The following is a 25,131-nucleotide window of genomic DNA, read 5'->3' as shown; positions in this document are numbered from 1 at the left end:
TGGATGGTCACTTGCTGAGGAGGGAGTCATACAGGAAGTGGATGGTCACTTGCTGTGGAGGGAGTCATACAGGAAGTGGATGGTCACTTGCTGAGGAGGGAGTCATACAGGAAGTGGATGGTCACTTGCTGAGGAGGGAGTCATACAGGAAGTGGATGGTCACTTGCTGTGGAGGGAGTCATACAGGAAGTGGATGGTCACTTGCTGAGGAGGGAGTCATACAGGAAGTGGATGGTCACTTGCTGTGGAGGGAGTCGTACAGGAAGTGGATGGTCACTTGCTGTGGAGGGAGTCGTACAGGAAGTGGATGGTCACTTGCTGTGGAGGGAGTCGTACAGGAAGTGGATGGTCACTTGCTGTGAAGGGAGTCATACAAGAAGTGGATGGTCACTTGCTGAGGAGGGAGTCATACAGGAAGTGGATGGTCTCTTGCAGTGGAGAGAGTCATACAGGAAGTGGATGGTCACTTGCTGTGGAGGGAGTCGTACAGGAAGTGGATGGTCACTTGCTGTGGAGGGAGTCATACAGGAAGTGGATGGTCACTTGCTGTGGAGGGAGTCATACAGGAAGTGGATGGTCACTTGCTGTGGAGGGAGTCATACAAGAAGTGGATGGTCACTTGCTGAGGAGGGAGTCATACAGGAAGTGGATGGTCTCTTGCAGTGGAGGGAGTCATACAGGAAGTGGATGGTCACTTGCTGTGGAGGGAGTCATACAGGAAGTGGATGGTCACTTGCTGTGGAGGGAGTCATACAGGAAGTGGATGGTCACTTGCTGTGGAGGGAGTCATACAGGAAGTGGATGGTCACTTGCTGTGGAGGGAGTCATACAGGAAGTGGATGGTCACTTGCTGTGGAGGGAGTCATGCAGGATGTGGATGGTCACTTGCTGTGGAGGGAGTCATACAGGAAGTGGATGGTCACTTGCTGTGGAGGGAGTCATACAGGAAGTGGATGGTCACTTGCTGTGGAGGGAGTCATACAGGATGTGGATGGTCACTTGCTGTGGAGGGAGTCATACAGGAAGTGGATGGTCACTTGCTGTGGAGGGAGTCATACAGGAAGTGGATGGTCACTTGCTGTGGAGGGAGTCATACAGGAAGTGGATGGTCACTTGCTGTGGAGGGAGTCATGCAGGATGTGGATGGTCACTTGATGTGGAGGGAGTCATACAGGAAGTGGATGGTCACTTGCTGTGGAGGGAGTCATACAGGAAGTGGATGGTCACTTGCTGTGGAGGGAGTCATGCAGGATGTGGATGATTCCTTTCTATGTGGAGGAGTCATACAGTATGTGAAGGGCTTCTTGCCCTGCAGGCAGTCATACAGGATGTGGATGGTTACTTGTCTGTGGAGGGAGTCAAAAAGCATGTGAAGGGCCTCCTAGCCTGTGGAGGGAGCTATACAGGATGTGGAGGGCCTGCTAGCCTGTGGAGGGAGCTATACAGGATGTGGAGGGCCTGCTAGGCTGTGGAGGGAGCTATACAGGATGTGGAGGGCCTGCTAGCCTGTGGAGGGAGCTATACAGGATGTGGAGGGCCTGCTAGCCTGTGGAGGGAGCTATACAGGATGTGGAGGGCCTGCTAGCCTGTGGAGGGAGTCATACATAATGTGAACTTGAGAGAGTCACCACAGTGGTTGTTGATATTACTGCACCCAGGTCAACATGTCGTCTTACTCGAGGTCGACTGGTTACCTGCAGGTGACCCAGGGTGGTTAACTCCTGACCTCAAGGAGATTATGTTGGAGGCGAAAGGCCATCTGCCCTCGTGAGGTGTATGGAAGACTCATCTCTATGATCACGTTAATTATGGCCAAACTGATGGAAGAGTAGAAGAGTGATCAAGATCATGATTCCATGTGACCACTTGCAAAATGGGCGGAGGTTGTGGACAGTGGGATGATGATGATGATGATGATGATAACAGAGTTGCCTCCTCCAGCCGACGCTCACTTGTCACTCATGAGTCATTGTTAAGTGGCTAAAACTCAATTATACATTATTGCTTCTTAATTCAATTTATTGACTGATTGTTCCATAATGTAGCTTTAGTTAAGTAGGGTGGGTGAGTTGGTCGTCACGGGTGGGTGGGTCAGGCCAACTTTGGTGAGTAGGTGGGTTTTGTCAACTGAACTAGGTGGTTTGGTCTGGCCAAGTGGGCTTTGTTAGTGGGTCTGGCCAAGTGGGCTGTGTTAGTGGGTCAGGCCAAGTAGGGTGGATGGGTAGGCCTGGCCAGGTGGGCTGGTATAACAGATGGGTAAGATGGCCCGTGGGTAGTGTGACAGTCCACCTCGGCTCAACATACAGACATAATGATGACGTTTTTGATTTCATTGTTTTTTGTAGGAAATAAAAAGTCAGTCTGGGTGAGGGTGTAACTGAATGGCTTGTTTACCTGGCTTAGACAACGTAAGCTTAGCTCTCTAGAATTGCTATGGTTGCCTGACACTAGCTGGGTGGCGTTGGCTAGCTAGGATGTGGTCTAGGTGACGTTGGCTAGCTAGGATGTGGTCTAGGTGACGTTGGCTAGCTAGGATGTGGTCTAGGTGACGTTGGCTAGCTAGGATGATGTGGCCTGGCTGACTAGGACGACATGATCTGCCTGTGGATGATGTTACAATTACTACGTATTAGTTAAAACGTAAGTGTTATTATTTAGTGAATTATAATAATTCAATGATAATTAAGCAAACTGAAATGAGTATTAAATCTAATTAGTCAAAACGGAATCTCGTAACATTAAGAAACTGAATTGATCTTTGTCATATCATACAATAAGTTAGAATTTTTGAGGTTTTATAGGAATTTTTTTTTTTATGAAGATAATGAAAGCTATTTATGTTGCAACCTGCAGGAGAGGTGAAGTTGCATGACACACGTGCACTTGACTCAGTACCGCACCCTGTATACCTAAATGTACGGAGCCCCAAAGACATTAATTTAGTACCTTAATGGAGAAGAGGAGGCAAGTGAACCTTATTAGGAAAGTGTATGTGACATATTCATGAGACACAGCTGGCTGGCTAGGACAACATGGGCTGGCTGCCTAGGATGGTTGTTGTTTGTTAGCTCGGATGACCTGGGCCATTTGTTAGCCAGGACGAGCCGTGCTGGCTGGGGGTGTTTGACTGGGAGACCATATTGGATAGTGGTATAACGAAGCTACATTACTTGAACACTAGTGAACGTAAACACTAGTGAACGTAAACTGATTTTATTTCATTGAGAAAGATTTGTAAATTGGTCCAGTGAAATTAGATGGCCTGTAGCTTGGGTAGCTTCTACAGCTGTTCTCTCTACAGTGTACCATTACTTGGCTTACTCACACCACTCTTCAGTTGAAGTTGTTTTGGATGTGTGTCCCGTTAGGTTGTGTGTACGTAAGAAGGTACTAAGATGATCTAAAGATCAAATGGAAGGAAGGAATGTGTATTCCAGGAAGTGAGGATAATGAAGTCATTAAGGCAAAGGTGTATGTTGAGGTTAGGTCGCCACAGGTAACTAGTTTCTCACGGAGTTGACCCAATGTGATTACTTGTTTGAAATCATCCACGCTGATAGTAACACTTAAGTGGGTAGGTGAAGTGAGAGGCCTGTCGGTATGGGTGACTGGAGTTAAATTGTGATGTTTTGATGTTAGCCAACTCGAGGGTTGAGGTTTGTTGCGAGATGCGGTGCCATCATGTATTATGATGTTTTCTCTGGGCAAACTGATATTTCTCCTGGAATAATAATTTGTATTTACTCTGCTGACGAGATAAGTCAATGTGCCGAGCGTGTACACTGAGTCTTGTTATATGGTGGTTATGAGGTTTAAAGAACTGAGTTAACAGATAGCTATGTGGTTTAGGAGAGAAGGTAATGATGAGGGTATTCATAAGATTTCTAGTAAATATTCATAATTGCTGTAGGACGCCTCGATCTATACGGATCCTGGTGCAGACTGGCAACTCCTTTCCGGCAGGTCCTGCAGGCCAAGGCTCAGCGCCTTCCACAAGCGGGGAAATTGTGGACCACTCTAACGTGAGTTCTTGTTTGTACTTGTAGTAATGGTACATCCTCTCCAATCGTGAGTTTTCACTTGTAGTGCAACCTCATATGTCTGACAACACTGATTACGAGTATTTTATGAATAACATTTAAACATCTACATATTTAAAAAACAAGAATAGTAGAGAAGAGAGAAGGTGGACACCAGACACTTTTGAGGTAGTTTTACACATCAGTGGAAACCCACTGCAGTGTAAATCAAACATTTGCAAATGTCACGTACTGGTAAATCTGTATGATGTAATATATCATGGGACGAACATTGACACTGTATGAAAAAAAGTGAAATCTGTAATCAGAAAACAATGTAAACACAACTTACACTGTAGTACTACGTACCTACTACACAACCCTTGCCAGCACGCACACCTACCTTTCTTCCCCAAACCCTGGCGTTTACTATACTCATAACTTCGTCCATAAACACTCATGGTGACATCAAACAACTCTACCGCACACCCACTGAAAGAACTCCTCCTTCTCTAAGCACACACTTGTGCCTTACTCTCATGAGAAAAAGTCGTCTTTGTCTGTGGTAGCTTTTGTTCAACTTGATAACATTTCCAGACAGGATAACACAACATAGGTTAAACTGCATTACTCTGGGATAATGATCAACTGCATTACTCTGGGATAATGATAAACTGCATTACTCTGGGATAATGATCAACTGCATTACTCTGGGATAATGATCAACTGCATTACTCTGGGATAATGATCAACTGCATTACTCTGGGATAATGATCAACTGCATTACTCTGGGATAATGATCAACTGCATTACTCTGGGATAATGATAAACTGCATTACTCTGGGATAATGATAAACTGCATTACTCTGGGATAATGATAAACTGCATTACTCTGGGATAATGATAAACTGCATTACTCTCGGATTATCAGTAATTGCATCAGTCATTTTCGTATAACGACATTATCTAAAAACGGAACATGAATCTGATTCAAAGTAACATCATGAGTGAATCTAGTATTATTAAACAGTGTTAAATTTCATGAGGTTTATAGCGGTTTCTGCTTACGTTAGAGTGCGAAGTTTGTGAGAACCTTGGGTTTGGTATAATAACTAAGTTTGTTATAATAACTGTCCGTTATGATGAGGTTGTCTTGTGATATTTCTAAGAACAAGGGTAATTTATGGAGTATGGATTATTGTACCGTTATAGTCACGGATAATAATGTGACTGTGCCAGATAACTTAGTGTGGTAGCAGGAAGGGTAGGGTGACCTGGTGAGGGAAGTGTGTGTGTTGGCCTTACGTTGGTAGTCATGTGGCCCGTCCAATCAGTTTCCCAGCCAGCTGCCGGCATGACAGTGATAAACATGTGATGCATCACCGTTGAGCCGTGTGTCCACTTGACATGTATGACAACATATCATGCGGAAAATAGTTAACGTCGGTGAAAGGCAGTAAGACGATAAACTTGAGATCCATTATAGTGATAAACTGGTGGGAGAAAAATGTCAACTGTTGCCAGAGTAGCAACGTAAGCAGTGAGTGTGGGCCTGGAGTCAGGAACAGCTGGTCCTTCTGTGATGGTGAGAGGCAGTGGGAACGAGAGGGGTAACTGGGAGCACCTTACCTTGACAACACCTTGCTCCTTCCCTGGGTAGCAACGAGAGTAGTAGGGACGGCTTATGTCAGGGGATGTTTTGCCCTCTGGCCTGGGACACTATGACCCTCCCCCAGCTGGTGCACACCATGATCCTTCCTGCGGTAGCAACAGGAGGAACTCGTTGTGTGGCTCACCCTCTGGGGGTGATAGGGCGCGCGTCACCCCTCACCAGGGAACACCTGACCCCTCCCGCGGTAGCTCACCAGTTGGCTCACACGCGCGCACACACCCAGCCATCCACACCTGCGGTAGCTCGTGTAAGACAAGTACTGTAGCACTGACGAATGACTTACTTCTGGCTTTACCTTACCCATGTGTATGATGATCGCTTCACAAGACATTTCTGGAAACATAAGCTTACTAAGCAGTGGGAATATCACCTCACGGGACAGACATGTATGGCGGCACGTCCACTGAACCTTACCTTGTTCCAGGAATCGGCTGGAGGGTTGGAGATGAACAACGTATAAAGGAAACAATATCTTGTTGTTTCTTAGATGCTGAAGGCTTTTGCTGGTATATAAAAATGAATATACAAGTTTAGAGTTGAGGCTGGCCTCCCCTGATGTATCGCTTTCCTCCTCACAACCTGACGAACGTATGAAAATACACACACACACACACACACACACACACACACACACACACACACACACACACACACATATTACCTGCATGTTTGCAGATGATGCGAAGGTGGTGAGGGATGTAAAAAGCGAGGATGATTGCCTCATATTACGTGGGACCTGATCAGACTCCAAAAGTTGATCTGTTGGTGATATTCAACCCAAGTTGATGTTGTAAGGATAGATCAGAATGAAAGATGGCTGCCTGCCTCAATATCGTTATTAACGAGTAGGAAGATAAGCTCAGGATTCTCTGTGTCAGGAGTCGACAATGTCCTCACCTTGTCGCCAGTCTCGTATTATGAGGAGAGTTGGGAGAAACTGTCTGTTGATAAATATCAGAATAACTTTCAAGTATATGGAGAATGAAATATATTACAAGCTGTTATCATGCTACACAGCCGAAACTTGGATATGCTTGTCAGGTTTAGTTCCTGCACATAAAAGAAACATTAAGGGCTAATAGAGAATGTCCAGAGGAGAGCAATGATGGCACCATAGTTAAGAAAGCTAAGTTACTGGGAAATGCTGTAGGCTTTAAGTTTGCCTATCTAGGAAGAGAGAGGAGTGAGGGGTAATCTGATCACGAACTTTGTTTTAAAACTTCGTCGACCAAGACGATTGTTCCATAGGTTTAGGCTCGAGCAGCCAGACGACATGACTGAGTAAGGTCAGTCGTGTACCAACGTGACACTAATCCTCATCATCCTACTGACCTTAACTTGACCACACTGCCACCGCCAGCACTACACAGCGACCCGCATGACTACCTCACCATAATGACTCACTGACGACGGTTGTAGCCAAGTATGATGCAGGGCGGAGGGCAACATGCTTGATCCACTCACATTGAGACAATGGTCGGCCTGGCTACATGGTCGGGCTGGCTACATGGTCGGCCTGGCTACATGGTCAGCCTGGCTACATGGTCGGCCTGGCTACATGGTCGGCCTGGCTACATGGTCGGCCTGGCTACATGGTCAGCCTGGCTACATGGTTGGCCTGGCTACATGGTCAGCCTGGCTACATGGTCGGCCTGGCTACATGGTCGGCCTGGCTACATGGTCGGCCTGGCTACATGGTCAGCCTGGCTACATGGTCAGCCTGGCTACATGGTCGGCCTGGCTACATGGTCGGCCTGGCTACATGGTCGGCCTGGCTACATGGTCGGCCTGGCTACATGGTCGGGCTGGCTACATGGTCGGCCTGGCTACATGGTCGGCCTGGCTACATGGTCGGCCTGGCTACATGGTCGGCCTGGCTACATCTCATAAAGTCCAATACCGTGTTTACCTTTGTACAGATAAAAAAATGAAGATGAAATGAAGTAATTCCCTGTATTGGTGGTTCTCGATTGATGGCACCAACACCAGAAGTATCCGACATAGGATCATGACTTTAGGCATATATTGGCTTATAAAACCAATATCACAGTACGCACGTACATGTCACAAAGCTGTATTTCCCTCGAAACAAAGAAATGATTTTGTATGCAATGTTCCACATGTTGTCATAAGAGCGTCCACATTACCTTCTTTAACAATCGGTTATCTGGAAAGGTTTGCACATACATCATTTTTTTTGGAGAATTTTATCTTATTGATGTCTTTCTTAATTGTGTTGGTTTTATGTCTGCTAGAGTTTCATGAGTGAAGACGGGGGCCAACATGATATGTGACGTGTCGTGCAGTAAATAGTCGTGAGACGGGACCAACATAATTACTGTGTGGCATGTCGTTCAGTAGGGAGGGAGTCTGGAGCCGTTCAAGATATGTTCATCATGGAAGTCTCCATGCCCGAGGGTCATCATCCATGGCAGTCATCCTATGGCATTTGTTTACTGTATTTATTCAGTTTGTAGTTTTATACAGGAGTCACACCGAGAGCGTTAGCTTGCTGTACTCATCTGGGAGAAAGTCATTAGTGGGGAGGGAGTCGTCCGAAGAGGATTGGTTTCAACCAGTTATCCTGTTAGGAGTCGTGTCTGAGTCATCCACTGAGGTAGGGAAGGAGGGAGGTTCTGGAGTGGTGATGAGCCTCTTGTACGGGTAGGGGAACTGTCCCACATGGGGAAGTGTTCAGGCTGGGGAGTGGGTGGGGCGGGCCGAGATATCCACTCTACTCACAGGTCAGTATATAACGTGGCCTGTTTCAGGCTTCCTCACTAGCTTGCCTGCATCACATCGTACCACTATGGCAGCCACAATCCTCTTGATGCTCTCCACCTTGTTTGGTTGCACTCTGGCCACCTTGTACCAGGACTGTGGTAGGTGTGGTGGGGAACGTGTGGTATATGGTCATACCAGGACTGCGGTAGGGGACGTGTGGTACATGGAGTGACCAGGACTGGTAAGGGACGTGTGGTGCACGTTAACACCAGGACTGTGGTAGGTGTTATACACTTCTGGTACATGGAAACACCAGGAGAATGGTAAGAGATGTGTGGTACATGATGTCACCTAGGACATATGAGGTAAGAAAGAGGATGATATTAAGATACAATAAGTAGGGTAGATGACAGGTATTACCAGATGGTGCTGGTATTATAGCTGGGTACTTTTACTGGGGAAGAGCAGGACATTATGTATTATATCATATTATGTAATATCTTCCTCAGGCCTACGTAGAACTACATACGGGGATCATCTTGTGTACTGATCCACACATTAAATGTCCCGACGTAAATGTAGTGAACTAATGATGTTTGAAGTTATTAACATAAAGGCTGTAGCTTGCCACCTTATGTGTGTGGCAAGGTAGTACAGTGATAAAGCTGCCGTTGTGTTGGTATGGCTTGTTAAAGTGACCAGACTATGTTGTGAGTGTGACGGTGGAGATAACATGACCTACATTGTTTGTGTCCTGGAACACCGAATATGCAGAACAGCTGAGGAAATGGTGTATCCTCACATGACTGGTATACATAGCAGGTGTTGAAACTGTTCTTTCTGACCACAGAAGAAAACCAACATATTCCATTTCTAGCCGACCAACAAGGTTTGATTCATGACATTTAACTAACTACTGAGAGGGACTGAAGTTAGTGTTGAGGAGCGACTTTTCCTGCAGGTGTTTGGTCGTACTTTACCGTGAAGCAAAGTGAGCGAGCAGGTGGCTTTACCACCAGCTGTTTCTGAAAGACACTTAACCACTGAATAATCACAGGGTAACACAAGACCAGAGGTAGACACTTAGTGTAACAGGCAGGGTTAGATGGCGGTACAGATGAATGTGGCAGACGGGGCGTCATGCTACAACAGGTACAGCTTGGTGTATGTTATTCATCATATAAGTACATTAGTACAAGTTACAGTATTACATAAGAGATTCCCATTGTTTGGTCAACTTGGTTCTCCATGTCTCAGGTTAATAAACTGTATGAATAATGTTCTGGTCCTGACGTGGTTGACGACGTGTAGCGGGGCTGTCCCACTGTGATGTGCCTTTACCACTGAGTTAGTTAAGTCTTCACCTGTCTGTGATGTATACATCACATGTGTACACAATACACAGGCTCCTCAGCCCTCCAGTCTCTGTGTGTAGTGAATACGTTGGACCTTCATCACACCTGTGTATCTTAATCAAAGTATTATTCGATTGTGCGTATGTATGTGGGTACCTGTAGCATCAGTATCAGCTGTGTGTTTCTCTGCCCTGAATACCTAGGGTGGCCCCCCCCCCCCACATCCCACCTGTGTAGCGCATATATATATATATATATATATATATATATATATATATATATATATATATATATATATATATGGCCACGTCGTAGCACGGGGGATTGGTAAACGTTGATAATTCAGGGATTTAGCCATTATAATACTTCTTTACCGCTAATATTAGAAACTTTGTAAACCATCATAAGGTTGCTCAGCTAACTACTTTCTTCATCTTTTTAAAAGGCCATTTTTCCATTTCCTCCTAAACTATAATGTTTTTTTTCTTCATATTACTGTGAGGTGTGACATTATTCATCATATTACTATGAGGTGTGACATTATTCATCGTATTACTATGAGGTGTTCCTATATTACTGGTACACCAGTTTGCCTCACAAGTGGGTGGTTACCAGAAACTTTCACGTGTGAAGTTGACCGGTTGTGACGTCATTGTTCTCAGGCTCCCGTGCCGACATACAAGAGTTTGTCGTCACCAAATGTGACATTCCGCCGTGTATTGTACAACGCCCAAGTAATTATGACGTCAACATCACCTTTGTACCAGGTGGGTTTACTGTTGTACATACTACCACTACTGTACGTCTAGTGTTGTACATACTACCACTACTGTACGTTACTGTTGTACATACTACCACTACTGTACGTCTAGTGTTGTACATACGACCACTACTGTACGTTACTGTTGTACATACGACCACTACTGTACGTTACTGTTGTACATACGACCACTACTGTACGCTACTGTTGTACATACGACCACTACTGTACGTCTAGTGTTGTACATACGACCACTACTGTACGTTTAATTGTTGTTCATACGACAGCTGCTGTACGTCTAATGTTGTTCATACGACAGCTGCTGTACGTCTAGTGTTGTTCATACGACAGCTGCTGTACGTCTAGTGTTGTTCATACGACAGCTGCTGTACGTCTAGTGTTGTTCATGTGACAGCTGCTGTACGTCTAGTGTTGTTCATACGACAGCTGCTGTACGTCTAGTGTTGTTCATGTGACAGCTGCTGTACGTCTAGTGTTGTTCATGTGACTGCTGCTGTACGTCTAGTGTTGTTCATACGACAGCTGCTGTACGTCTAATGTTGTTCATGTGACTGCTGCTGAACGTCTAGTGCTGTTCATATGACAGCTGCTGTACGTCTAGTGTTGTTCATACGACAGCTGCTGTACGTCTAGTGTTGTTCATGTGACAGCTGCTGAACGTCTAGTGTTGTTCATGTGACAGCTGCTGTACGTCTAGTGTTGTTCATACGACAGCTGCTGTACGTCTAGTATTGTTCATGTGACAACAAAAGCTGCAGCTGAAAGTGAAGCTACTTCATGATTCGCTCACCATAGGTTATGTGTCTCAACACGTCCTGGAGGGATTTTATGTGTCTCAACACGTCCTGGAGGTGTGTTATGTGTCTCAACACGTCCTGGAGGTGTGTTATGTGTCTCAACACGTCCTGGAGGGGTGTTACGTGTCTCAACACGTCCTGGAGGGGTGTTACGTGTCTCAACACGTCCTGGAGGGGTGTTATGTGTCTCAACACGTCCTGGAGGGATGTTACGCGTCTCAACACGTCCTGGAGGGGTGTGTTGTGTCTCAACACGTCCTGGAGGGGTGTTATGTGTCTCAACACGTCCTGGAGGGGTGTTACGTGTCTCAACACGTCCTGGAGGGGTGTTAAGTGTCTCAACACGTCCTGGAGGGGTGTTACGTGTCTCAACACGTCCTGGAGGTGTGTTATGTGTCTCAACACGTCCTGGAGGGATGTTACGCGTCTCAACACGTCCTGGAGGTGTGTTATGTGTCTCAACACGTCCTGGAGGGGTGTTACGTGTCTCAACACGTCCTGGAGGGGTGTTACGTGTCTCAACACGTCCTGGAGGGGTGTTACGTGTCTCAACACGTCCTGGAGGGGTGTTACGTGTCTCAACACGTCCTGGAGGGGTGTTACGTGTCTCAACACGTCCTGGAGGGGTGTTACGTGTCTCAACACGTCCTGGAGGGGTGTTACGTGTCTCAACACGTCCTGGAGGGGTGTTACGTGTCTCAACACGTCCTGGAGGGGTGTTACGTGTCTCAACACGTCCTGGAGGGGTGTTACGTGTCTCAACACGTCCTGGAGGGGTGTTACGTGTCTCAACACGTCCTGGAGGGGTGTTACGTGTCTCAACACGTCCTGGAGGGGTGTTATGTGTCTCAACACGTCCTGGAGGGGTGTTATGTGTCTCAACACGTCCTGGAGGTGTGTTATGTGTCTCAACACGTCCTGGAGGTGTGTTATGTGTCTCAACACGTCCTGGAGGGGTGTTACGCGTCTCAACACGTCCTGGAGGGGTGTTACGCGTCTCAACACGTCCTGGAGGGGTGTTACGCGTCTCAACACGTCCTGGAGGGGTGTTACGTGTCTCAACACGTCCTGGAGGGGTGTTACGCGTCTCAACACGTCCTGGAGGGATATCTAATGTTTCCAAAATGTCTTTTGCCATGGGTGTACGTGTTGTGGTTTGTCCCACGTATCTATGGTTTGTGTGTCATCGTTATTACGACGTTACATGGAGGAGGGTAACAAAAAACGTTTGGTCTGTCACTTTCCACTAACTTGGTGACTTGTTTACGACGTCTAGAATGTTAACATGTTTCTTATCGTATAGAAACTCAGCTTCAGTGAAGTCCAGCTTAATATGAATTGGTTTCACATTTGGGGAAGAATGATCAACTCTATATTTTATTCCATATTGTGTTCTGTTTCCTGGACCTTTGGTGTCATAACTCAGAACGGGCAGACAAATGCTCAGTCAATTTATCTACTTCGTCAAGATCAAGAAGTTATGGGCATGAAGAATGACATTATTTTCCTAGTACTAGCATGAGCTTCAAACGCAGTTGATCTTAATGATGAACAGGACAGAAACATAATTACTTTTCCCCCTGTAGACAGAAGGGCCACCACACTGGAGACCATCATCGGAGCCAACATCGGGGGCGTGGACTTCCCGTGGCCAGGTCCTGATGGCTGCCCCTTGTTAGAGGGAGATTCCTGCCCCATAGTGGCTGGTCGGACCTACAAGTACCACGCCAGTATGCCCGTCCTTGTCGAGTACCCCACAGTGAGTACCGTTCCTCAGGTCTGGCTATGGAGGCCGAGTCATCCCGGTGACTCCCGACCATCATGTCAGGCCAAGAGGTCAGAGTGACGTGACCTCGGCCAGTATGGTGGCCCTCAGTTCTAGACCCGGAGGATGGGTGGCAGGTCAGGGCATGAGAGGCAATACAAAACTGGCAACAGCAGTAGAGCACCGGCTCCTTTCCAGGTTCTTTGGGAAAACAGGAGAATGCACAAACACACAGCTTACTGCAGGGTAGAGAGACATGTACAGCACTGGAAAAATATGTCAGAAAAAAGTCGTAGATGACCAGAGGTGTGGACGTTAAGTGAGGTGTTCGTCTAATGTCAGGACGAGAAATGGCTGGCATATATAGTGTGCTTGTCTCAACGTTATTTATTCCAGTGGCTCATACAATGAATGATCCAACCATAAAACATGATAACGAAGCTTGAGATCACCAGTACGTATGGAATAAGACCATATCCTGCAGTAAGAACATTAAAGTGACTCGAGGACACAATACTGACAGTTCTTAGCGGTAGTGTTCGAAATGTGGGATTGTAGGATATTTACCTACTGACACACACCATCACGACTATCTAACACAGTTGTCATATGTCTCCAACAGTTATACTTTGGAAATAGCAAATTCAAAAAACAAACGGTTGAGATTTAGGTGTCCGTACAAGTGTTTCATGATCATCTACAACCTCTTTTCCTCCCGAATATTACTTCGAATATTACCGAGAGGCAACAAGAGCCTCTAATATGCCTTAATGTTTGGCTTCGTGTGACGATGGAGGATAGGTGTGTATTACATCAACCAGACTCGTACATTGTCAGTTGTCCTTATATTCGACCCGTGATGGGGTCAGTAGGTAGGACCTTCCTTCTCCTACCGTCATGGCCATATCCTTCAACATACACTACACGTAAGACAGACGCTGCTCATGCCTGGCCACCACACATCATATGAGGTTGTTACTGCTCAATGGATGAAGAGCCGCGTGACATGTTCGATGGAGTAAATACATCGAGACAAGCAGCTGTGATGAACAGTGTGAGGTTGGTGGTAATGCTCACACCTCAGGGTCACGTGGTTCTCATCTACCATAACTCAAGACTCGTCTCTATCTGTCCTTGTGTCATGTCAACAAACGCTGTTCGAATTATATTGCATAGATTTTGTCTGCAAGATGTACACATGACGGTCTAGATATGTTGCCATATACCCAAATGATGATGAAGACTTATCTTCTCGTTGTGTTAACCACCTGTCGTCTCCCATCCACAGGTGTCGGCCATAGTAACATGGAAGATCACAGATGAAAATGGTATCGCTCACGCTTGTCTGGTGTTTCCTATCACGCTCGTCTGAGAGTTGGCCATCTGAAAGTTGACCTGCTGCTACCTGTTGAAAGTCGATCTTTGTAACTGTTGTGGAACTTAACCTTCTGTTTAGGATGGTTAACATTATACTTACTGCTTCTGAAAGTTGATCTAACTTGTCTGAAAGTTGGTCTTGCTTGGCTGAAAGCTCAGCATGTTAGAGTTGATCTTGTACGTCTGAAAGTTGATATATCCTGACTGAGTGTGGAATATTCATTCGTACAGAATGGTCGGAAATATTTGTTGTCCGAAATTTAAGACGTCTGAAAGTTTAAAACGAACGTCTAAGATTTGATCTCATTTTCGGATCTCCTGACTTTCTATGTGTAGAAGGTGAGCAATGATATCTTAACGACAGATGAGAGAGAGAGAGAGAGAGAGAGAGAGAGAGAGAGAGAGAGAGAGAGAGAGAGAGAGAGAGAGAGAGAGAGAGAGTTTCATGTAAATCACATGATTAACACCTTAACTCGTAAGCTGAGTGTAGTACCTTCCTGTATGTATTTAAAAACTTAAGATCTTTCTCCAAATACTCATGGTTTCTTTTGCCATATCCTGTTGCCGTCACGTTGACCTACTGCCTCGGTCAGCATGATAATTTAAAGCCGTTCCTAAGATCGGGGAGAGACCAATGTATGCTGGCCAAGCTGTGGGTTGTCTGTCAGCTGTAGAGAATGAGGAGAGACCTGTGTGGCCGGGCGGGCTGGGTCAAGTCATGGTCTGTCAGCTGCAGTCTCATGTACGTCATATTACAATACACAAATCTCATATCCTACTCTACAGGTGATGTGTTTAACTGTTGAGTGGAATGCGCGTTTCGTTTTATACCTCTGCGTCGTTTATAGATAGAAACTAAGTGGCTTTTCTTGCCTTTATAAAAGCATGTGAATGCGCTTAAAGACTATCATCCCGGATGTGTTTGATGGGATGTAGGTACAACACTAGCAGGTCGCCTCTTGAAGGAAGGCTTCCTTGTAAATCAAGATAACCACATGAGCGACAGTCCCTTCCCTTCAGCTGGTGAACTTTGACCTAATACACTGGATTTCAACCGGATACACCTCGTGTGTTGTGATGGAAGTGTGGACCACATGCACGTGTGTAAACACGGCAAGTGCTACTTGATTCTGCTGCTGTTTGGTAACACTTCCTCATCTTCTTACGAGGAAGCCACAACAGAGCAAGATAGAAAAGCTCATCTTTACCTGAATCCGTTTATTGCAATTTGGAATGATTGTGTGAATGACTTCCCCAAATGTCCCCAAGTCTTGGTTCGTCTAATCTCTTGGATGAAGATGTCTTGAAGACCATTTGATCATCCAGAATAATGAACTTCCACCAGAGATTCATCATATTTGAGAAATACTGAATACTTTCCAGTCTGTCCATATTTCTATGTCAGTAGTGTTGATTCCACAAAGAGTGTTGCACAGTAGTAATACCCAGGGGGGTTGTGTTTGCCTGGATGTATCATATATGGTTTCATACCCTCAGTGACGTCATACAGGCAAAGGTCATCATCATTACCAAATGCTTCAGTTTGTTGTCGTGATGTTCTCATGTGCGGAGTAAAGCAACGTTTTCTTCTTCAATGATGCAGGCAGGCAGTGAAGGTCTGAGCCATCACCACAGGACATCTTTCACCCAAGCCGTCACCATGACTTCTTGTTTCTCTATTGGAGTTATTTCCGTATTTTCCATTGTACTGAGTGTACCTTGTGTATCGTAGAGCGTACTGCTGTGAATGATGTCACATGACGGACATGGGTTCAGCACGGCTCACTGCCGACCTGCTGCACCCGGCTCCTCTTCTGATAATTCCTTACATAAGGGAAGCATGAGGAGTGGAGTATAACATGTGAGGGTTGAGGCAGCACCACCACCTGAGTGACTACTACCTTACCGAGGAGCCGGGTGGGCAGAGTGACTCCTCAAGATGAAGGTGTGTGGTGTGGTGCTGCTGCTCCTGCTGGCCTCCGCCGGCGCCACAGTGTACAAGGACTGCGGTGAGTGTTGCAAGATGCCACCCGTCACGTCACAAGGTTTAGTGATGACCAGTTTCCACCCTGGGTCTCTGCTATACTGTAACCTTCACCAAAATTATATTATGATAAGATGGAAGTAAGAAGAGTCTTTGTGTTATTCATTCGTGGGTCAAGCTTGTACATATCTTGGCTGGCCACATATTATTTCTCTGGCTAAAGTGTACAGTGTTGCTTCCATCATTGTGATGTGATGCAACATCATGCACCCCGTCATAAGTGTCAGCAGACTTGTTGAACCAACACAAGTAACACCATCTTTCATAAACACTTCAACAACTAGTATAGTTTACCCCACTACCATTGTTACTTAAACATCTTAAGCTATATTATTCCTCCTTCCTCTCTCAGTATCACATTACTACACTAATAGTGTCATGGTAGCGTTTGCACATAACTATCATCACACATACGACACAACAGTCCCTCATACATAAACAAAGGCCCCTGGTCAATCTACTACAACCACAGTTGTTATTATGTTGTTCTACAATCACAGTTATGTTGTTGTTTTACAACTACAGTTATGTTCTTGATGTAGAGGAGATCATATCCCAGCGTGAGATGTCTGTCTTCATCCCTGGTGACAGGTTCTGTGGCCACTGTCCATAAGGTAGACATCGAGGACTGTCATTTGTGGCCCTGTCGTGTCACGCGACCAGACCTGCAGGACGTTAATATTACCTTCACACCTGGTACGTGGCACCCACAATCCTTCTCTTCTAGTGTGTGTGTGTGTGTGTGTGTGTGTGTGTGTGTGTGTGTTTGTTACCCGTCATCATGAAGATTTATTATGTTCCTCAACAACGAATGTCATGTTCCCAGAAGTAAACGTCATATTCTCCAGCAGTAACATCATGACGTCGGGTATATCATGCTCAGCCGGTGTTGTCACCCTGCAGACGACACTGGTCGGCTGCCTCTGTCATCTTCCTCCCGTGTCGAGACATCAACATTACTACCTAAGATAGTTACTAGTAAGTTAGGTCTGTACGAATGACTGTTGCACCTGTTTTCCCGTAGTGGATGTTGTCAACAACTTCACTGCGACGATCGACGCCAACATCGGGGGCATCCACTTCCCCTGGCCAGGCCCTGGGGGCTGTGACCTCCTGCTGGAGGGAGGGAATGCCCCTTACAGCCTGGTACCACCTACAAGTACCACTCAGTCATGTCCGTCTTGGTTGAATACCCATCGGTGAGTACCAGATACCAAACGAGAGCACCCGTGCCTGTAACAGTGACATCTTGCCTAACTCGTCATGTGGTGGCGTAATGTGCACATCTGCTGATCATCACACTTAACGATCTTTAATGTTTTATATTTTGTCTGACAACCTTCATCTCTTACTCGGATGAAAGTTTGAAGGAAGCGGAGGAAGGCAGTGATTTGTCGTCAGCGTATGAGTGCAAGCCGGTTATCTGTTTAAGAAAACCGGTGATAGAAGGAAGGGAGTAGCAGAGTGGACCAAACCGTGAGGGAGAGCGTCGTTGATAGGGGGAGAGGGAGAGGTTAATGTACCTACAGCAGTTGGTCAGAGTGGGGGCGAGATATGAGGAACAGAAGTTTTTGATATATTGAAAGATACAACATGATGTCCACCAGCGTCTCTATGTTGATAACCAAGTGTTATAAGATGGCTAAAGATATCTTGCGAGTGCCATGCAGATGATCATAGGGAGAAACAAGGCGGCATTACATGCAGTAAGTTATGTGACGCATGTAAGGAACTTTTTAGATTTATTTGTACCAGGTAGATGTGGGCAGTGTCGTTTATATTGTGTATAATGTTGTATGCAAGTCTTGGTCAATCTTTTTCCGATTACACTAATTGTTAAATTTTCCAAGAGCGATTGGCATTGCTCTTGCTTACCACCTTCATAACAATGTTGGTTTTAAAACTATTGATCACTAAGTGAGCCGGCTGCCGCACTCGAGCGTAGGTGCACACCATTCATAAATCCGTCCTCCACAGCTCTCTGTAATGGTCACGTGGGTCCTGCAGGATGACCAGGGGCGCAACCAAGTGTGCATCTCCTTCCCTGTCATCATCTCTCGAGGCCGGCCCACCTGACGCCCACACGGCAGCCAACACGTCAACACCACAGTGACCATAAAGAAACATTTTGGTGGAACACTGTAAACGTAGTTGCCATAATAAATAATGATAATGATGAGAAAATTTGATTCTTTATTCTTTTGGAGAATACTCCAAGAGTCTCAAGAGGTAAATGTGAATCTGTATGTTTAAAAGACTAAGATTATTTTGTGGTCAGAAATAGACCTCGTAAACTTATTTCTTTCACGTTCCCCTGGAGAAGCATATGTTTACTACTGTACTGGGTCAGAATCATTGTGAGTTACATCGTCGTCAGGCTGGTCACACAGTCTCTTCGTGAAAACAATTACGAACATTGAGCGAAACTAATAACACAGAACTTTGTCAGTTTAAGATTTATTTTATGAAATTTCTTGATAACGTTAATACACGAGAAGTATTTACCAGCGATAGGATGTAAACGTCTCACAAGCGTATGTAGTCACGTTAGTCAGTCAAGAAGACTAACACTGATAGCTTCTATACAGGATGTCTATTCTCTGGTTAGGCATATTCTACAGAACATATACATAATTGTTTTCATAGCTAGATATTTTTCACTTGTAACGTATTAGTACTTTTAAGGTATGGACGAGTTCTGTGCCAGTGTCAACTTTGGGTCGGAGATGATGCCTCTCAACACCTAGAGAAATATCAAGGACGTAAATATTGGTGTAATTGATCATCTCTTTCGTCTTGAATGGTTATGATCCAAGTTGGAGGAGACAAGGTGAGGGTGTGATGCTGGACTTCCTCTGTGTTCACCTCCACACCACAAACATCGTCTGCAGAAGCAGCGATCTTGATGCTGTTGTGATTCTTGTGACAGTATTCTTCCAGCAGGATTGTTCTTTCTCCAGCGTTGCTACGACGACCAATAGGGATTTTAAGGTCTAATAAGATGAATGACACATTTGTTGGTAACGTCCAGTGACTTGTTCACAAGGATACATAAAATCTTACGTCACACAAAAGGTTGGTTGACAAGGCAAACACCAAAAGTGGCTACAAATACATGACCCTACTAACCTGGCTGAACTAACATTATGGTCCTCACAAGGTGGAGCCCTACGTAGGTCAAGGTGGAGAACTTGTCAACTTGATGACTGGGAGACAGAACCATACATGATCACCTTGACAGATAAAGGTGTTCAGGTTACGTTGGTCGGTTCTGTAGAGTTACGTATGCCCGACTTATCTATGTATGACATCAAGCCTCCTTCAGTCTAGCCTGGCGAAGGGAAATCAAGAGGAATGTGAGCAACTTGGCTTTACATCGAGACTTAGACCCTTCACAAGGGTGACTTCTGATGTAAATTATTGCAACATAAAACTCTGAGAATTTCTTCAGACTTGTGTGTGTGTGTGTGTGTGTGTGTCCAGAGGATGTTATCAAGGGTTCACGTGTGACGCTGCTGGTAATATCGAAGCCCAGTGTTGGGGATACCCAGCAGGTAGGCTAGGATCTGCACTCTCCCCAGTAGACAGGCAAGGAACAGCAGGAGTATCTTGAAGAATGAATGAGCCTCATGAAGTGATTCTTTGTTCAAATGTACACATATTTCATGAACGTAGTTTCGTATCGTATGAGATGTGTGAGTGCAGAAGTGGACTAGATGGAGAGACGTTATTTGAGGCACCAGTTGTTCCTGAGTGTCACCAGCTGGCGGCAAGACTCAACAGTCATACAGCTGGCACACTTCTGTCAGGGTTGTCACCAACTGACAGCCAGACCTCACACACGGTTGGCACACCTGTGTCAGGATGGCACAGACACGCCTTCAAGACTCACAATATGGCCCAGGGTTGACACCGTCAGATGAACGTTAATAAATGTAAGACATAAACTCCACAGCAAGGTTGTAGACGATAATGGCTGCTTATTTTACGACGTCGTAAACAGTATGTTTTCCCCAGTATGAAAATCACGTTTTATATGAAAACATCAAAACCACGTTATTGTTTTCCTAGAGGACAGACACCTGGCAACTAATGTGAACGTGTGGAAATATTTACTACATACACACAGCATCACAAGATTAACCCAACCCTTCTTACATACACACAGCATCACAAGATGAACCCAACCCTTCTTGGAAATGATTCCTCGAAGGCAAAGGGAACGATGCAGTGTAAATGTCACTTAACAACATATCCCAATCTATGTTAAATTGTTATTATAATTATGATTATTATAATTTTTGCTTTCATATGTATAGATACCAAATCATACTTTCAAACATAATAAGATAATGCTAAGGATCTGCAAAATTTTTTTGTTATCTTTTAGCTTAGTTTGAGAACAGCAGCTCAAGGCATTACGTAACTTGGTAGTCAAATGAGATTACTTACATGTAAACAAAGTTTCATGTTTTTTCCCGTCTTTCTCAAATTTCTTTCCCATTTTTCATAAAGTTTAACAGAACTCTGGTACAAATTGTTAACATCAGTTTGATATATAAACTAGTATGGCAGTGGTTATAGAGTTGGGTAATATTAACAAAGAAATATTTAGGTAAAATTGAAAATACGATTTTTGCATTATATACACATTCATTAAAAGATATGAAGTTCCTCTAAGGTGTTTTGACATAGGGACAATCCACCAAAGTTGTCTTTGATATTGTTTTATAATGTTGATTTTCTGCTCAAAGCTTGACTTGGCGTCAAACACTTCCTCATATTGCTTCCCGACGAACATGTTCATGGACAGCTGAAGTTATTTTTGTCAAGTCCAACACCAGTGAAATCAACCGCCGAGATGAACATTAAGGAACAGACAATGTAAACTAGTGCGCCTCATAGATGAGCAACGCTTCTGGTGGCCATCTCGTGCGAGGCTGCTTACATTAAATCCCATGTAGAGGGTCCAGAACTGGCGTAATTTGGCTATGTGACGGAGGATCCCTGAACCCGGATAACTGGAGTTTTGACGGAGAATCAACAGAAAAATAAGATCTGGGCTAATCTTCGCGGAAGAACTACATACTTCAAAGTGGAACTTGATTCGATGTATTATGGTTTTTGTAATGTGATGATAAAGAAGAAAAGATAAGAAATAGAGGAATAGTTAGTCGTATTGAGTGCGTGTAAGATACAACCACACAAGACACACACTTGGCACACTTACTTGTATGGTGTGTGTTGGTGGTGATGGGATGTGTGTGGCCTGGGTGGGTGGTGTGGGATTGGTGACTGGTGTGTGTTTGTTATGAGAGGATCACTGGTACGGTCTTGCATGACAGGATCAAGCTGGAGTGTCAGTAACAACACTGAAGTAGTCGTCCAGTTGGTTGTCGTACGTCCCCAGATCAGGTTGATCATGGGCAGAGGCAACTTCTTCATAACGTCCCCAGGCGAGCCACATGACTTCCTATATCAACACACAATACCACGGCATCTCTAACTTTGTGGGGAGGATTACTGACGTCCCTGACACGGTGACAACCTTCTCAGAGGTGACTGTAATGCTAAGTGTGAGGTGGCGGACATTCATGGCTGATATGAAAGACAGAGGAAGCGTCCCTTACGCAGGGGAGGCGTCTTAAATATTTGACGTCCCTCATTAAAGTGAGGTCATTTACTGGGATGACCTCACTTATATGGGACACCTCAACCTTATATGTCGTCCTGGGATTATATTACACAGAAGTCTGGTTTCATGACATAAACATGTGCTTCTGCTTCCACCATGCAGTCGGTAATGGGTCATTACTTTTGACCCCAACATTAGCATGAATTATCCATGTAAGTAAATATTCTACACTTTAGAAGTGTTGTAAGTTGTCCAGTGATCATGAGTAGGCTGGAGCCATGTACTCATGGTGCGGTAATGATCATGAGGACGAATGTAATACATGAACTATATGTACTTTGTTTCTAGCAGGTGGACGAGGTCTTGGCCACCTGACCCTCATTACGACAAATGAAGTTGGATGATGTTGATGAAATATAGAGAGAATATATACACATGATATACATGATTCTGACTAACATATACATGTATCCGACTAACATATGATATACATGTGTCGGCTAGACTCGCACATGGCTTGCCTTTATCTTGTTATATCAAGAGCCCACATGAAGCTTGGGAAATCCAGAGTGCCTTCGAATGTTTGTTATTTGGTATTGTTGGAAAAAGTACACTATACACCGACCATTGTGCCAACATCGGTACACTTGCTTGGCATGAACCTTTAGACACAGCTTCACCTCCCGTCACTGAAAGTGGGACGTGATGACCAGGACCCAGTGTGAAGTTATTCGCTAAAGAAAGAAAGAAAGAAATCCACTAAACATGTATCGTTTTCTCGGCTCGTTTCAGCGCCTCGTTCCGTAGCAAACTGCTTTTTACGCCCCATTTGCTGCTGTCAACACAGTTAAGGTGAGACATTACTGCAGGGTAGCTGAATGTAAGGTGGGTTCTCGTGAGAGGGTGTATGAGTGTGATGGGTTCAACACCTGCTGCTTACTGTGCATGTAAGAATGTTACGACGAACACAACAAATCTGCTTTGCCTTATTTTAAGTCTTACGTTGCCCGTGAGATGCCACATTTTGAAGCGTTTGTATTATTTTTCTAACCTAACCTAACCTAATATTAGTTTCATATTGTAACATCCTGGTGGAAGCTATACAGGTCGTGTGTAATGTGAAATTTTGCGCAATATTTCAAAGAATTTATGTGATAACATATGGTGATTGTTTACGTCCCAGATGCATTAGCTGACGTATGCATTGATAATGATAATCAGAAGGGCAAAAAAAGTTGTATAAGAGTGAGAACAATTTGTTTATAAAGATTCCCTTTACGAAACTGGAATCATACGATATGAACGGTGTGAAGATGTGGTAACATTGGAAAAGAAAATCCCTAATTTTATTACCATCTGGCGCCTAAGAAAACAGAGATAATTACTTCGACTTCAAATTTGGTCTGTTTGATAAGCTATCAAAAATGTTGGATTTAATTTGTGTGTTGGATTCATCCACCTTCTCACGTGTAGAATGAGGTTAATATCGTTATGTGCTAAAGTTACGAGTATCTTGCTTACTGGAAAATTTGTGATCCCATTTCTGCCAGTTTATTTCCAGAAACTGTTTAGTTCTTTTACGTTCCCTTTTCATCGTCTTTTATACTTTTTTTTGCGCTGTGTATTATGACGTACTCAGACGATCAAAGTTGCACTCAGTTAGTTGTCGAGTCCAAGGTGTGTGATGACTTACCTCATGTGAGGAGCTAAGATCCTGCTGGCCAGGTCCTCTTGTGAACCTGTCGCCGTCGATAGGCATGACCACGTGCCTGGGTGAAAGGTAAGCTTGGAGGCGATTTATTTATACATGAGTCCACTCCACTGGTGCTCGCCTTGTGTTGTACATAACGACGATTCTGTCTCCAGCTTCACCCACTTTTTCTTACCTGGTGGGGTTATAAGTAGCCATGCCCAGGTCCTCTCCTATGTAGTCGGTGGTGAAGCTCCAAGTGCGCTGGAGGTAGTGACATTACCATACATGTGTAGTGTGAGAAGACGCTCTTAGGTCTTGATTTGCCAGGCCCCATCGTGGGATGGGCCCTGGTGTGTGCACAGCCCAACCCGGGTAGTAAGAACGTGCTAATTACGACAGACTGATGAAAGAATTTGTTTTATATTAAGACTGTTGCTCACATGACAGATGACAGAGCCTCACAATACTGACTGTCAGATCGCTCTTTCGGAAGACCACCTCATCATCCACCACATCACAGTTACGTCTTAATGACACGACACCTTTATAGTGTACGTAGTCATCATAATAAGAACAACACCAGCATAATGATATTCTAGTTTTTCAAAGCATCATTCTCTGCACGTTCAGCATCCTTGTTAAGAGTTCAGTTGTAGTTAACGTTTACCACCCGACAGTCGTCTTGATGAACATACGTTTTAAAAGATAATTTTCCATTAAGTTTCTGTTGTGGCCCAGTGGCATCGACGCAATAACAATGATCTTGTTGCAGTGTACCGCATGACCATTATGTTGTGGTAAGATATATATACTTAAATGGCACCGTAACATAAACTATGACATCTCGACATCTGACCACAACCACATATAATTAAATCTTAAAATACCAAAGCACGATGATCAATTCTGAAATTTTACGCTCATAATCTGATCCTGTGTAAACATCTTGGTGTTGTAGCTGTTACATATGACCAATTTTATTGATCCCTCGGGGATCATATACGTTCTTCGTAAAGAATCATACATATGCCTTCTTCCTTTGTATATGTATGTATAACCATTAGGAATTCCAAGCAAACATGTTATCTGCAGATCAAGTTTATACTCTTGTTTTCGTCGACCAAACATTGGGACAATTTTAATCAATTTGTTCTGTGATTATTCTTCATGAAACACAGACAGACAGACAGACACACATACACACACACACACTCAGATATATAATCACTGACATCATCTGCATGAAACTTGAGTTCTCTTTTTGAGTGA

General features: G+C 44.6%; 1 protein-coding gene and 1 pseudogene across 5 annotated transcripts in view; one reads left to right on the top strand and one right to left on the bottom strand.

Annotated features, from left to right (window-relative positions):
* The window catches only part of LOC139745747 (DNA polymerase lambda-like), a 305,248-nt gene that overhangs the window by 64,565 nt on the left and 215,552 nt on the right, over nucleotides 1–25,131 (bottom strand). For 3 of the 5 annotated variants that reach the window (XR_011711928.1, XR_011711933.1, XM_071656272.1), the window contains exon 3: nucleotides 2,395–2,601. The exons of 1 other annotated variant lie outside the window; for it this stretch is intronic. The gene's annotated coding sequence lies outside the window, so the exon portion shown is untranslated. Of the gene's footprint in view, nucleotides 1–2,394; nucleotides 2,602–5,648; nucleotides 5,855–25,131 lie in introns of those variants that run through there. One more of the 5 variants, XR_011711929.1, reaches the window with a different exon arrangement.
* On the top strand, nucleotides 8,433–18,718 carry LOC139745752 (NPC intracellular cholesterol transporter 2-like; annotated as a pseudogene).

The sequence above is a fragment of the Panulirus ornatus genome, chromosome 62 (genome assembly GCF_036320965.1).
Source record: "Panulirus ornatus isolate Po-2019 chromosome 62, ASM3632096v1, whole genome shotgun sequence".
Lineage (NCBI taxonomy): Eukaryota > Metazoa > Arthropoda > Malacostraca > Decapoda > Palinuridae > Panulirus > Panulirus ornatus.
This window is presented reverse-complemented; position numbering and strand designations above follow the sequence as displayed.